At 38.0% G+C, this 12,484-nt stretch overlaps 1 protein-coding gene across 1 annotated transcript in view; it reads right to left on the bottom strand.

The window, feature by feature from the left end:
- LOC114889100 (zinc finger protein 420) overlaps positions 1–12,484 on the bottom strand; it is a 93,055-nt gene that overhangs the window by 22,865 nt on the left and 57,706 nt on the right. The window contains exons 6-7 of the transcript XR_003791965.1: positions 9,751–9,877; positions 4,679–4,755 (exon numbers count right to left, since the gene is read on the bottom strand). The gene's annotated coding sequence lies outside the window, so the exon portion shown is untranslated. The remainder of the gene's footprint in view (positions 1–4,678; positions 4,756–9,750; positions 9,878–12,484) is intronic.

The following is a 12,484-nucleotide window of genomic DNA, read 5'->3' on the forward strand; positions in this document are numbered from 1 at the left end:
CCTGGTGGGTGTGAAGTGGTACTTATTACCTATGGTTTTGATTTGCCTTTCCTTAATGATGTTGAGCATCTTTTCATGTTTATTTTCGATTTGTATATCTTTGGAGAAATGTCTATTCAAATCCTTTTCAAATTTTTAAATTGGTGTCTTAGTTCAGGATGCTATAACAATACCATAAATTGGGTGACTTAAACAACAAACATTTATTTCTCATAGCTCTGGAAGCTAGAAGTCAAAGATTAAGGCACTGGCAGATTTGATGTCTGGGATGGACAGTCTTCCTGGTTTGCAGATGGCCACCCTCTCATTATATCTTCACATAGCCAAGAGAAAACTCATCTCTTCGTTTCTTTTTTTTTGACAGCACTAATGCCATTCATGAGAACTACACCCTCATGGCCTAATTACCTCCCAAAGGCTGCACCTTCCAGTTGTGGGTTAGGATTTCAACATATGCATCTGGTGGGGTGGGGGACACCCTCAGTCCATAACAGTGGGGTTCTTTTTATTGTTGAACTGTAAGAGTGCTTCATATATTCTAAATACAAACTCTGCTATGGTCTGAATGTTGGTGTGTCCCCCACCCAACCAAAATTCACATGTCAAACCCTAATGACAAATGTAATGGTATTTGGAGGTGGGGCCTTTGGAAGATGATTATGTCATGAGGGCAGAGTCCTCACAGATGGGATTAGTGGCCTTATAAAAGAGCCCAGAGAGCTCACTTGCCCCTTCTGCTATGTGAGGACACAGTGAAAAGACATCCATCTAAGAACCAGAAAGTGGACCCTCACCAGGCACGGAATCTGCCAGCACCTTGATCTTGTACTTTCCAGCCTCAAGAACTGTGAGAAATACATTTCTGTTGTGTAAAAGCCACTCAGCTATGGAATTCCTTATAGCAAAAGGACTCAGACAAGTTACTTATCAGATATGTTATTTATAAACATATTCTCCCATTTTGTAGGTGTCTTTTTACTTTCTTGATGGTGCCCTTTGAAGCAAAACAGTTTTTAATTTTGAAGAATTCCAGTTTGTCTATTTTTTCTACTATTGCTATACTTTTGGTATCATATCAAAGAAACCATTAATCTAAGGTCACAAAGATTTACACCTATGTTTTGTTCTAAGAGATTTATAGTTTTAACTCAGACATATTTCTGCATCAATTGATATGATTATTCAGATTTTCCTCTTCATTCTATTAATGTAGGACATGACATTGGTTTTCATATATTGAAACACCCTCACAGGAATGGGATAAATTCCACTTGGCCACAGTGTATAACTAGCATATTATCGCTAGTATTGTGTTGAGGATATTTGCATCTATATTCATAAGGGATACTTGCTTTTAGTTTTTTTTTTAGTTTTGGTTTTGGCTTTGATATCAAGCTATTGTTGACCACCTATAGGATGAGTTTGGAAGTTTTCCCTTAAATTCAATTTTCAATTTTTGGGAAGACTTTAAGAAGTGTTGGTGTTCATTATTCTAGAATTCGCTAGTGAAGCCACCCTGAGCTTATCTTTGTTGGGAGGTTTGTGATTATTGATTTAATTGCCTTTTTTGTTATAAGTCTGTTAAGATCTTCTATTTCTTCTTGAGCTGGTTTTTGTATTTGTGTATTTCTATGAGTTTGCCCATTTCATCAAGGTTATCCCTTTGCTTGGCCAACAACTGTTTGTATTATTCTCTTATAATTTTTTTTTTTTTTTTTTTACGGTACGCGGGCCTCTCACTGTTGTGGCCTCTCCCATTGCAGAGCACAGGCTCCGGATGCACAGGCTCAGTGGCCATGGCTCATGGGCCTAGCTGCTCCATGGCATGTGGGATCTTCCCAGACTGGGACACGAACCTGTGTCCCCTGCATCAGCAGGCAGATTCTCAACCACTGTGCCACCAGGGAAGCCCTATAATCCATTTCATTTATGTAAAATCGATAGTAACATCCCTATTTTCACTTCAGAAAGTGATTTAGTGATCTAATTCTTCTGTCTCTCTCTTTATACTCATAGACAAAGGTTTATCAATTTTGCTCTTATTTTCAAAGAACCAACTTCTGGGTTTGTTGATTATTTTTACATAGAATTCTCTATTTAGTTTATCTCTGCTCTAATATTTAGTATTTCTATTCTTCTGATAGCTTTGGGTTTAGCTTGTTCTTTTTCTATTTCCACATGGTGTAATGTTAGTTTCTTATTATTTAATTTAATTAATTAATTTATTTATTTTTGGCTGCAGTTGGGTCTTTGTTGCTGCACGCAGGCTCTCTGTGGCAAGCGAGGGCTACTCTGTTGCAGTGCACGGGCTTCTCATTGTGTTGGCCTCTCATTGCAGTGGATTCTCTTGTTGTGGAGCACAGGCTCTCAGTATGCGGGCTTCAGTAGTTGTGGCACATGGACTCAGTAGTTGTGGCTTGCGGGATCCAGAGTGCAGGCTCAGTAGTTGTGGCGCATGGGCTTAGTTGCTCCGCAGCGTGTGGGATCTTCCCAGACCAGGGCTCGAACCCATGTCCCCTGCATTGGCAGGTGGATTCCTAACTACTGTGTCACCAGAGAAGTCCCTAAAGTTAGGTTATTGATTTGAGTTTTTCTTCTTTTTTTAATGTAAATATTTATAGCTGTAACTTCCCCTCTGATTTGGATGCCTCCTGTAAGTCTTTGTATCTTGTGTTTTTATTTCAATTCGTCTCAAAATATTTTCTAATTTCCCTTGTGATGTCTTCTCTGATACGTTGGTTAAGAGTGTGTTTAATTTCCACATTTTTTGTGGATTTCCCACTTGCCTACTGCTACTGTTATTTCTAGTTTCATTCCATTGTGATTGGTAAATATACCTGGTATATTTTCAGTCTTTTAAATTTTACTAAGACTTGTTTTGTGGCTTACTATATATCTATCCTGGAGAATGTTCCATGTGCACTTGAGGAAAAATGAGTTTTCTGCTGTTATTGGGTATGTACTGTATATGTCTGTAGGTTTAAAGTGTTGTTCAAGTTCTCTATTTCCTAACTGATCTTCTGTCTCATTGTTTTGTTCATTACTGAAAGTGGAGTATTGAAGTCTCCAACTACTATTGTGTAAAATGTTCTACCTTCAATCATGTCATTTTTTGCTTCATATAATTTTCAGCTCTGTTTGTAGGAGTATATTATGAACAGAATGTTTGTGTGACCCCTAAATTCATATGTTGAAGTTCTAACCTCTAATGTGATAGTGTTTGGAGATGGGGCCTTTGGGAGGTAATTAGGGTCAGATGAGGTCATGATGCTGGATACCTCATGATGGAATTAGTGCTTTTATAAGAAGAGACATCAGAGAGGTTGGTCACTCTATTTCTCTGTGCTTGGACAAAGAAGTGACCATACTGACACCCTGATCTCCAAATTTCTGCCCCCAGAACTATAAGAAAATTAATTTCTGTTTCTTAAGTCACCCAATTTATGGAATTTTGTTAAGGCACCCTAGGCTGACTAAGACAGTGCATATATGTTTATAATTGTTATATTTACTTGATAGATTGAATCTTTAATCAATATCTCTGCCTGACCTCAGAGATAATAGGACAGAAACTTTAGCGACCATACACAACATGGAATACACACTTTCCAAAAAGAGTTTTGAGAAGTCACTAAACAAATTGATGGCTGCAGTCCTCAACAAAAAAATCAGCAATCCCTGAGGAGGAAAAGAATCTGATTCCCACAGTTACAACGTTATTTTATTCAAAATGTCCACATCTCAGGGCTTCCCTGGTGGCACAGTGGTTGAGAGTCCGCCTGTCGATGCAGGGGACGTGGGTTCGTGCCCCGGTCCGGGAAGATCCCACATGCCACAAAGCGGCTGGACCCGTGAGCCATGGCCACTAAGCCTGTGTGTCCAGAGCCTGTGCTCCACGACGGGAGAGGCCACAACAGTGAGAGGCCCGTGTACCGCAAAAAAAGAAAAAAAAGTCAAAATGTCCTCCTCTCAACAAAAAATTACAAGGCATATAAAGACAAAGGAAAAGTATGTCCCATTCATATGTTAAAAAAGAATTTGACAGGAACTATCACTGAGGAAACCCAGACATTGGATTTACTAGTCAAATACATTAAGCCAACTATCTCAAATATACTCAGTGAGCTAAAGAAAACCATGGACAAAAAAAACTAAAGGAAATTTTTTAAATATATGAACAAATATGAATGTCAGTCAAAAGATAGAAATTATAAAAAGGAACTAAAAAGAAATTCTGGAACCGAAAAGTACAATAACTGAAATGAAAAATTCACTAGAGGAGTTCAATGGCAGATCTGAGGGAGGCAGGAAACTTAGTGAACTTGAAGATAAGGCAATTAAAATGATCTAGTGTGAAGAGCACAAAGAAAAAAGAGTGAAGAAAAATGAAGAAAACCTGTGAGACCTGTGTGACAACATCAAGCATACCAATATATGTATAATAGGAGCCCAGAAGGAGGAGAGAGAAAAGAACAGGAAAAATATTTGAAGAAATGACTGCCAAAATCACCCCAAACATGATGAAGAAATGAAATATATACATCCAAGACTCTCAATAAGCTGCAAGTAGGATAAGCTCAAAGGGGTCCACACTGAGACATGTAATATTTAAATTATTGACAAGCAAAGAAAAGACAGAACATTGAAAGCAGCAAGAGGTAATCAATTTGTCACATACCAGGGAGCTTCAATAAGATTAACAGCTCATTTCTTATCAGAAACCATGAAAGACAGTGAGATGGTATAGTTAACATCCTGAAAGAGAAAAACAAAAACAAAATGTTGACAGTTGTTCTATAGCTAGCAAAATTATCTTTCAAGAATAAAGAAGAGGGGACTTCCCTGGTATTCCAGTGGCTAAGACTCTGTGCTCCCAATGCAGGGGGCCTGGGTTCGATCTCTGGTCAAGGAACTACATACCGCATGCTGCAACTAAGAGCTACATGCTGCAATGATGATCCTGTGTGCCACAGCTAAGACCCAGAGCATTGAAATAAATAAATAAATAAATATTTTTAAAAAGAATGAAGAAATTAAGATATTCCCAGATAAAAACTGAAGGAGTTTACTAGTAGACCTTCTGTTGTGACTTCGTTAAATTAACATTTGGGGCTACTTAAGAGCCCCAGGGTGTTGGATGGTGAACTGCAGTTGACAAAAAGGTCACAAAGGAATTGAAATAGAGAAGTTTACTACTCACAGGTCCTGGAGGAGGTACACAGCACACCTCAAGGGGGCATGCAGGGAAGTCAAGGGTGCAGGCAGAGAGCACAGCAGGCTGTAGGTTACATGCCTTTATTAGGGTCTGTGGGTAGAGTGTTTTGGGGTTCCCATGCTAAGGCCAGATTGGTTGATTCAAACCAAAAAGAATGGGGTTTCAGTAAGCTTTGTGGAGGTCTTATCAAAGGAGAACACAAGGGTAAGGCCCTAGGAGGCAGGGGAGTCTGATTATTACAAAGACCATTGTGGGGGGGTCCTAACAGGAACTTACATTTACTTGTGACTCTCTGGGTAGCTACTTATGGCATGTGCTTGGTGGGGGAGCTACTGTTAATTCAAGGCCCTTGCAGGTCACTTGACTACACAAAAGGATGCCAAGGCAGCAATGTTATGAAATAGTTTAGCTAAACTCTCGAGACCTTCCTTATAAGAAATGCTTTAGTCTAAAATGAAAGGACAGCAGATAGTAACTTGAAGCCATAAATACATAGCAAAATATAAAAACCAGTATTATTGTACTTGGTTGGAACTCCTCTTTTTTCTCTATGACTTAAAAGCAAAGCATAAAAAAGTAAATTTATGTTAATGGATACACAGTGTACAAAGGTATAACCTGTGACAATAATATAAAGAGGGGAAAAAGAGCTGTATAGGAGCAGACTATATACTAGTGAGGCTAAGTTGGTATTATTCAAACTATGTTATAAAATTTAAGATGTTAATTGTAATCCCCAAGGCCAACACTAAGAAAGTAACTAAAAATATACAGAAAAGGAAAAAAGAGAATCAGTCATATACTACTAAAAATTTAACTAAATACAAAGCAGATGCACACTGCACGTTGCAGAGGGGGGAAGGCGGCCCAAATGGACAGAGAGAGAGAGAATTTTTTGTTTAAAATTTCTTCTCCTGCCTTAAAATATAAATTTTATTTTCATCAAATACATTCTTTTTTTTTCTTTTGGCTGTGCCGTGTGGCTGGTGGGATCTTAGTTCCCCGACCAGGGATCAAACCCAGACTCACATCAGTGAAAGCACTGAGTCCTAACCACTGAACTGCCAGGGAGTTCCCATCAAATACATTCTTAAATATGTTTTTATTATAAATTCTTATTTACCAATGGAAATTGCCTTTTTATATCTTTAATTCTAGAGATACATATATTTTAAATTTTCAAAGAATTAGCAAAGTTTTAAGAAATATCTCTCCACACACCATTAACATGTATCATTTTTTTTTAATGGGAGATCTTTTTAAAAATATATTTATTTATTTATTTTGGCTGCGCCGGGTCTTAGTTGCAGCACGCAGGGTTGCAGATTTCTTAGTTGTGGCTGGCATGTGGGATCTAGTTCCCTGACCAGGGATCAAACCCAGGCCCCCTGAACTGGGAGCACAGAGTCTTACCCACTGGACCACCGAGGAAGTCCCAACTTGTATCTTTTTTAAAAACGTATTTACTTGGATTGAGTAAAACAATATTGGCTACATTCTTTTTTTTTGGTACCAGATATTATGACCAGCAGTATGGAAAGAGAGATAAAAGATATGAATTCGTTCTGAAGCATATCATAGTTTAATTGGTGAGGCCAGAAGAGTGTAAAATGTAAAAATATAAAATAGTGAAACTAGGGAATTCCCTGGCGGTCCAGTGGTTAGGATTCCATGCTTCCACCGCAGGTGGCCTGGGTTCGATCCCTGGTCAGGGAACTAAGATCCTGCATGCCTCGCAGTGAGGCCAAAAATAAATAGATACATAAAATAAAATAGTGAAACTAGTTAGAAATGTAAAGCAAATATTCTCAAAATTCTAGCATAACCATAGGTTTTTATTAATTTCTCCATTTGGGAGGAGAGGGTAGTGACATTACACTTCTCGAAAACTAAAAAGAAATGCAAAGAAGAGACAGCATTTTTTAAAAACTCAAGAGGTAGTGTGGACCAAGCATTTTGTATCCAGCCAAGTTTTCCTTCCAGTACAAGGCCATAGAAAAATAGTTTTCAATATGTGTGCATTCCCATAGTCCTTCTGGAGGAATCTATGAGAGGGCAAGCTTCGTCCAATCAGGAGTTTACTGGGAGGGCTTCCCTGGTGGAACAGTGGTTAAGCCTCCGCCTGCCAATGCAGAGGACATGGGTTGAAGCCCTGGTCAGGGAAGATACCACATGCTGTGGAGCAACTAAGCCAGTGCGCCACAACTACTGAGCCTGTGCTCTAGAGCGCACGAGCCACAACTACTGAAGCCCCTGCGCCTAGAGCCCAAGCTCTGCAACAAGAGAAGCCACTGCAGTGAGATGCCTGAGCACCGCAACAAAGAGTAGCTCCCACTCGCTGCAACTAGAGAAAGCCCGCGTGCAGCGGCAAAGACCCAATGCAGCCAAAAATAAATAATAAATAAATAAATTTATATTTAAAAAAAGTTTACTGGGAAAACCAGTAAAATGACTGAAAGTCAGCATTTAATATACTTATTATATATTATTACATATTATACATATCCAATGGCTTACCCAATTTTCCTCAAAATAACATCTTGCAAAATTATAAGGCAATATCACAACCAGGATATTGACATTGATATAATCTGATTATCTTATTTAGATTTTCCCAGTTTTACTTGTACTCATTTGTGTGTGTATCCACATGTCTCTGTGTGTCTAGTTCTATACAATTTTATCACATGTAGGTTTGTGTATCCACCAACTTTGTCATAATATAGAACAGTTCATCACAAGAATCCATTGAATTGTCCTTTTATAACCACCCACATCCCTCCTGTTCTTTCATTCCCCCATCCTTAATCCCTGGTACCCACTAATATTTTCTACATCATATAATTTTAGCATTTCAAGTATGTTATATAAATGGAATCATATATTATGCTACCTATTGAGATTGTTTTTTTCTTTCCAATCAGCATAATTCCCTGGAGATTCATCCAAGTTGCTGTGTGTGTCAATAGTTCATTCTTTGTTTTAAAGTTTTAATTGCTGATTATTATTCCATGGTGTGGATGTACCATGTTTTTTTCAACCAGTCACTTGCTAAAGGACATCTGAATTGTTTTCAGTTTTTGGCTATTTCAAACAAAGCTGATATGAATATTTGTGGACTTTCAATTTTACGGTTCAATACATTTTTTATTTCCCTTGAAACTTCCTCTTTGACCCATGAATTATTTAAGTGTGTGGATTAATTTCCAAGTGTTTGATGTTTTCTTATTGTTTTTATTAATTCTAGTTTGATTCCATTATGGTCAGAGAACATATCTATATGATTTCAATTCTTTTAAATCTGTTGATGTTTGTTTTATGACCCAGCATACAATCTATCTTGATGAATGCTCTATGAGTCCTTAAAAGAATGTATATTCTGCTGTTAGTGGGTGGAATGTTCTATAAACATTTAATTATATAGTTCTAAGACTGAAATAAAAGTAAAACGAACAATGTCACTAGGACCATATTTGTATTTACATTCTGGTATATCTGTGTAAGTTTTCTATAGGGGATATATCTATTCTATATCTATATGCTTAATATGTCTATATACTAAGTCATTGGGCATACGCATCTTTAAAGCTAATAGGTATTGCCTATGTTTCCAAAGTAGTTATGATTTTCACTCTCACCAGCAGATGAAATTACCATTTCTCCAAATCCTCACCAACTCTTGATACTTGCCAACTTTATTTTTGCCAATAGACATTTGTGAGCAGGTGTCTGTGTAGTTCTGGTTCACATCCCTGATTACTTATGAGGAGGAACAATTTTTCTTATGTTTATTGATAATTTAGGTTTTCTTTTCTGTAAAATGCGTATGGATTTCTACAATTTTCAACTCACTTGTTTTTCTGACTGAAAGGAGTTTGCATTCTGAAGATATTCATCCACCCTTGTGCCAGTTATCAATTTATTGCCTCACAGCTCCAAATTTAACTTTCAGTACCTGCTGTACTATAATGGACTGGCTTCTAAGCATTTTCTCCTTTAGAGTGAGCATGATGTCGAGCTTTTCAATAGGCTTCTCTTACTGGACCTGGTGTGCAGTGTTTTGCTTTTTCTTGCTCCTCCTGTATGACTGTTTAGTAGTGCGGGTATGTAAGAACATTCAGTGTTGTTTTGCCCCAGTCATGTACCTAGAGAGCATATAGTCTCTTGGAACTCTGCAGCCCAGCCAAGGCCAACAGACTAACTTCCTGATGCAGATAATGTGAACTGTAGTCCTTGGGCCACAGCAGCTTCTGACTCTCCCTATGTGCCCACACACAAGCTGTGGGTCACTTATGCCCCAGCAGTTTCCCATGGCCCTTTCAATGCAGACACCGTGTTCTCCAAACCTTGTACCAGTACCTCAACTATACCATTTGCAATTCAGTTGTGTCCCAAAGGTTTGTTTCCTGTTTGTTCGATGACTATAGATCAGCTCTGGCCCTGGAAACCCACCCAAATTCTCCACCATCCAGTGGGCTGAAACCACACCTTCTGTGAAACTTGAACTGAACCCCAGAGTTAGAGATGGGGCCCACCTTCAGAATTTATCTTTTCTTTGATATTCTTGCTCAGCCTTTGGGTACTCTTCAGAGTTCTTTTACATCTTGCAGTTACTCTTCTACCACAGTTTGATATTTCTTTATACTCCATCTTGATCTAGAACTGGAAGTAAAATATATCCTTTAATAGCCACATTAAATATTTACCTTAACTGGAATTAATGATGCATTAGGATTTATTTCTACACTCTTAGAGAAATTAATCTTTGAGCAAATGAGAGGGAAATTGCATATCACTTCTGAAAATGTTTCACTGAGTCACAGGACCATAACTGTTAGGGGAGAATTGGAAATTTCTTATCGAGCTGGGTAGCCAGGTGCCCAGGAGGAAAATGGGAATTTTGGAATTCTGTCAGAATTATGGTACATCAACAAAAGAATAATTATAGCTATAAGAATTATATGTCACCATAAGAAAAAAGAACTCTTCATATCTGAGAAGCTCTCAGGGACAAAATATATTTTCCGAGAATGCCCACTGAAATATATCCCATCTTATATGCTTTCTTAAAACATGACACTCTCCCATCAAGATATGCCTGCCTAGTATGATCCTTGACATTGATCTTAGTAATATTTTTTCTGATCTGTCTCTTCATGCAAGGGAACAAAAGCCAAAATAAAACAAATGGGACTACATCAAATTAAAAAGCTTTTGCACAGTGAAGGAAACTATCAACAAAACAAAAGGGAAGCCTACTGAATGTGAGAAAATATTTGTAAATAATATATCCAATAAGGGGTAAATACCCCAAATATACAAAGAACACATACAACTCAACATCAAAAAAACAAATGACCTAATTAAAAAATGGGCAGAGGACCTGAATAGACATTTTTCCAAAGAAGACATACAGATGGCCAATAGACATATGACAAGATGCTCAACATCACTAATCATCAGGGAAATGCAAATCAAAACTGCAATGAGATACCACCCCACACCTGTCAGAATAGCTATCATCAAAAAGACAACAAATAGCAAATGTTGGCAAGAATGTGGAGAAAAGGGGACCCTTGTGCATTGTTGGTGGGACTGTAAATTGATGCAGCTACTATGGAAAACAGTATGGAAAGTCCTCCAAAAGTTAAAAATAGAACTGCCATATGATCCAGCAATTTCACTTCTGGGTATTTACCCAAAGAAAACAAAACCGCTAATTCAAAAAGGTATATGCTCCCAGTTGTTCACCTCAGCATTGCTTACAAGCTAAGATATGGAAGCAACCTAAGTGTCCATCGATAGATGAATGGATAAAGAATATGTGGTATATATATTCTATGGAATATTAGTCATAAAAAATGAAATCTTGCCATTTTTGATAACAAGAATGGATCTAAAGGGTATTATGCTCAGTGAAATAAGTCGAAGACAAATACCATATGATCTTACTTATATGTAGAGTCTAAAAAACAAACAAAATGAAAACATTCATAGACACAGAGAACAAATGGGTGGTTGCCAGAGGGGAGAACGGGTGTTTGGGGCAGGGGGATAGGTGAAGGGGATAAAGAGGTACAAGTCTCCAGTTATAAAATAAATAAGCCATGGAGATGCAATACACAACATAAAGAATATGGTCAATAATAATAATTTTGTATGGGGATGGATGTTACTACATTTATCATGGTGATCATTTCATAATATATGCAAATTCCAAATCACTATGTAGTACACCTGAAACAACGTATTTATTGTATGTCAACTATATTTCAATAATAAAAAATAAGTGCTTCAAAAATTTTAAAAAAGGTGTAGCTGCTCAAAGCAATAGAGAATGGCAGAAGTGAAATTATGTGACTTCCAAGGCTAGATATGGAAGCATCTTTTTATTTATTTATTTGGTTGCACTGGGTCTTAGTTGCAGCAGGTGGGCTCCTTAGTTGTAGCTCGCCTGCTCCTTAGCTGCGGCCGGCAGGCTCCTTAGTTGCGGCAGGTGGGCTCTTAGTTGCAGCTTGCCGGCTCCTTAGTTGTGGCATGCAAACTACTGGTTGCGGCATGCATGTTGCAACTAGCTCCCTGACCAGGGATCGAATCCAGGCCCCCTGCATTGGGAGCTCGGAGTCTTAACCACTGCGCCACCAGGGAAGTCCCCTGGAAACATCTTTATGGCATATTGTATTTTCCAAATAATGGCCACAACATATCCTATTCTACTAGCTCTTCTTATTTTGTGACACTTCTTTCATTGAGTTGTAACTGCCTCATCCAAAGAAGTATGACACAATGATGTTATGTGATTTCTGAGGCTAGATCATAAAAGTTACATGCACTTCTTCTTTGGGACACACTCTTGGAACCCGTCATCATGTTAAGCAGCCACATAGAGATATCACATGTAGGTATTGTGGCTGACCATCCTGCAGTCCAGTTGACAGTCAGAATCAACTGCCAGGCATGTGAGCAAGTGAGTCTTTTGATGATTCTAGCCTTCAGCCATCAAGTGACTCATAGCTTTCAAGCCACCCCATTTGAGATGAGCTGTTGCTGCCAAGCCCTGTGCAAATTTTTGTAGATGTGTGAGCTAAATAAATGATTGTTGTATTTTAAGCCAAGTTTGGGGCAGTCATTACGCAGCAATAGAAACTTGAACGATTGCCAAAACGTGTTAAGTGAAAAAGCAAGGCACATTAAAAATATACATATATATATAGTTTATATATTTAAAAAAACAAATAGAAAAAGATTACATTCGAGTTATATATGTAT

Source organism: Monodon monoceros, unplaced genomic scaffold (genome assembly GCF_005190385.1).
Source record: "Monodon monoceros isolate NGI ecotype Baffin Bay Population unplaced genomic scaffold, NGI_Narwhal_1 Super_Scaffold_10, whole genome shotgun sequence".
Taxonomy (NCBI): Eukaryota; Metazoa; Chordata; class Mammalia; order Artiodactyla; family Monodontidae; genus Monodon; species Monodon monoceros.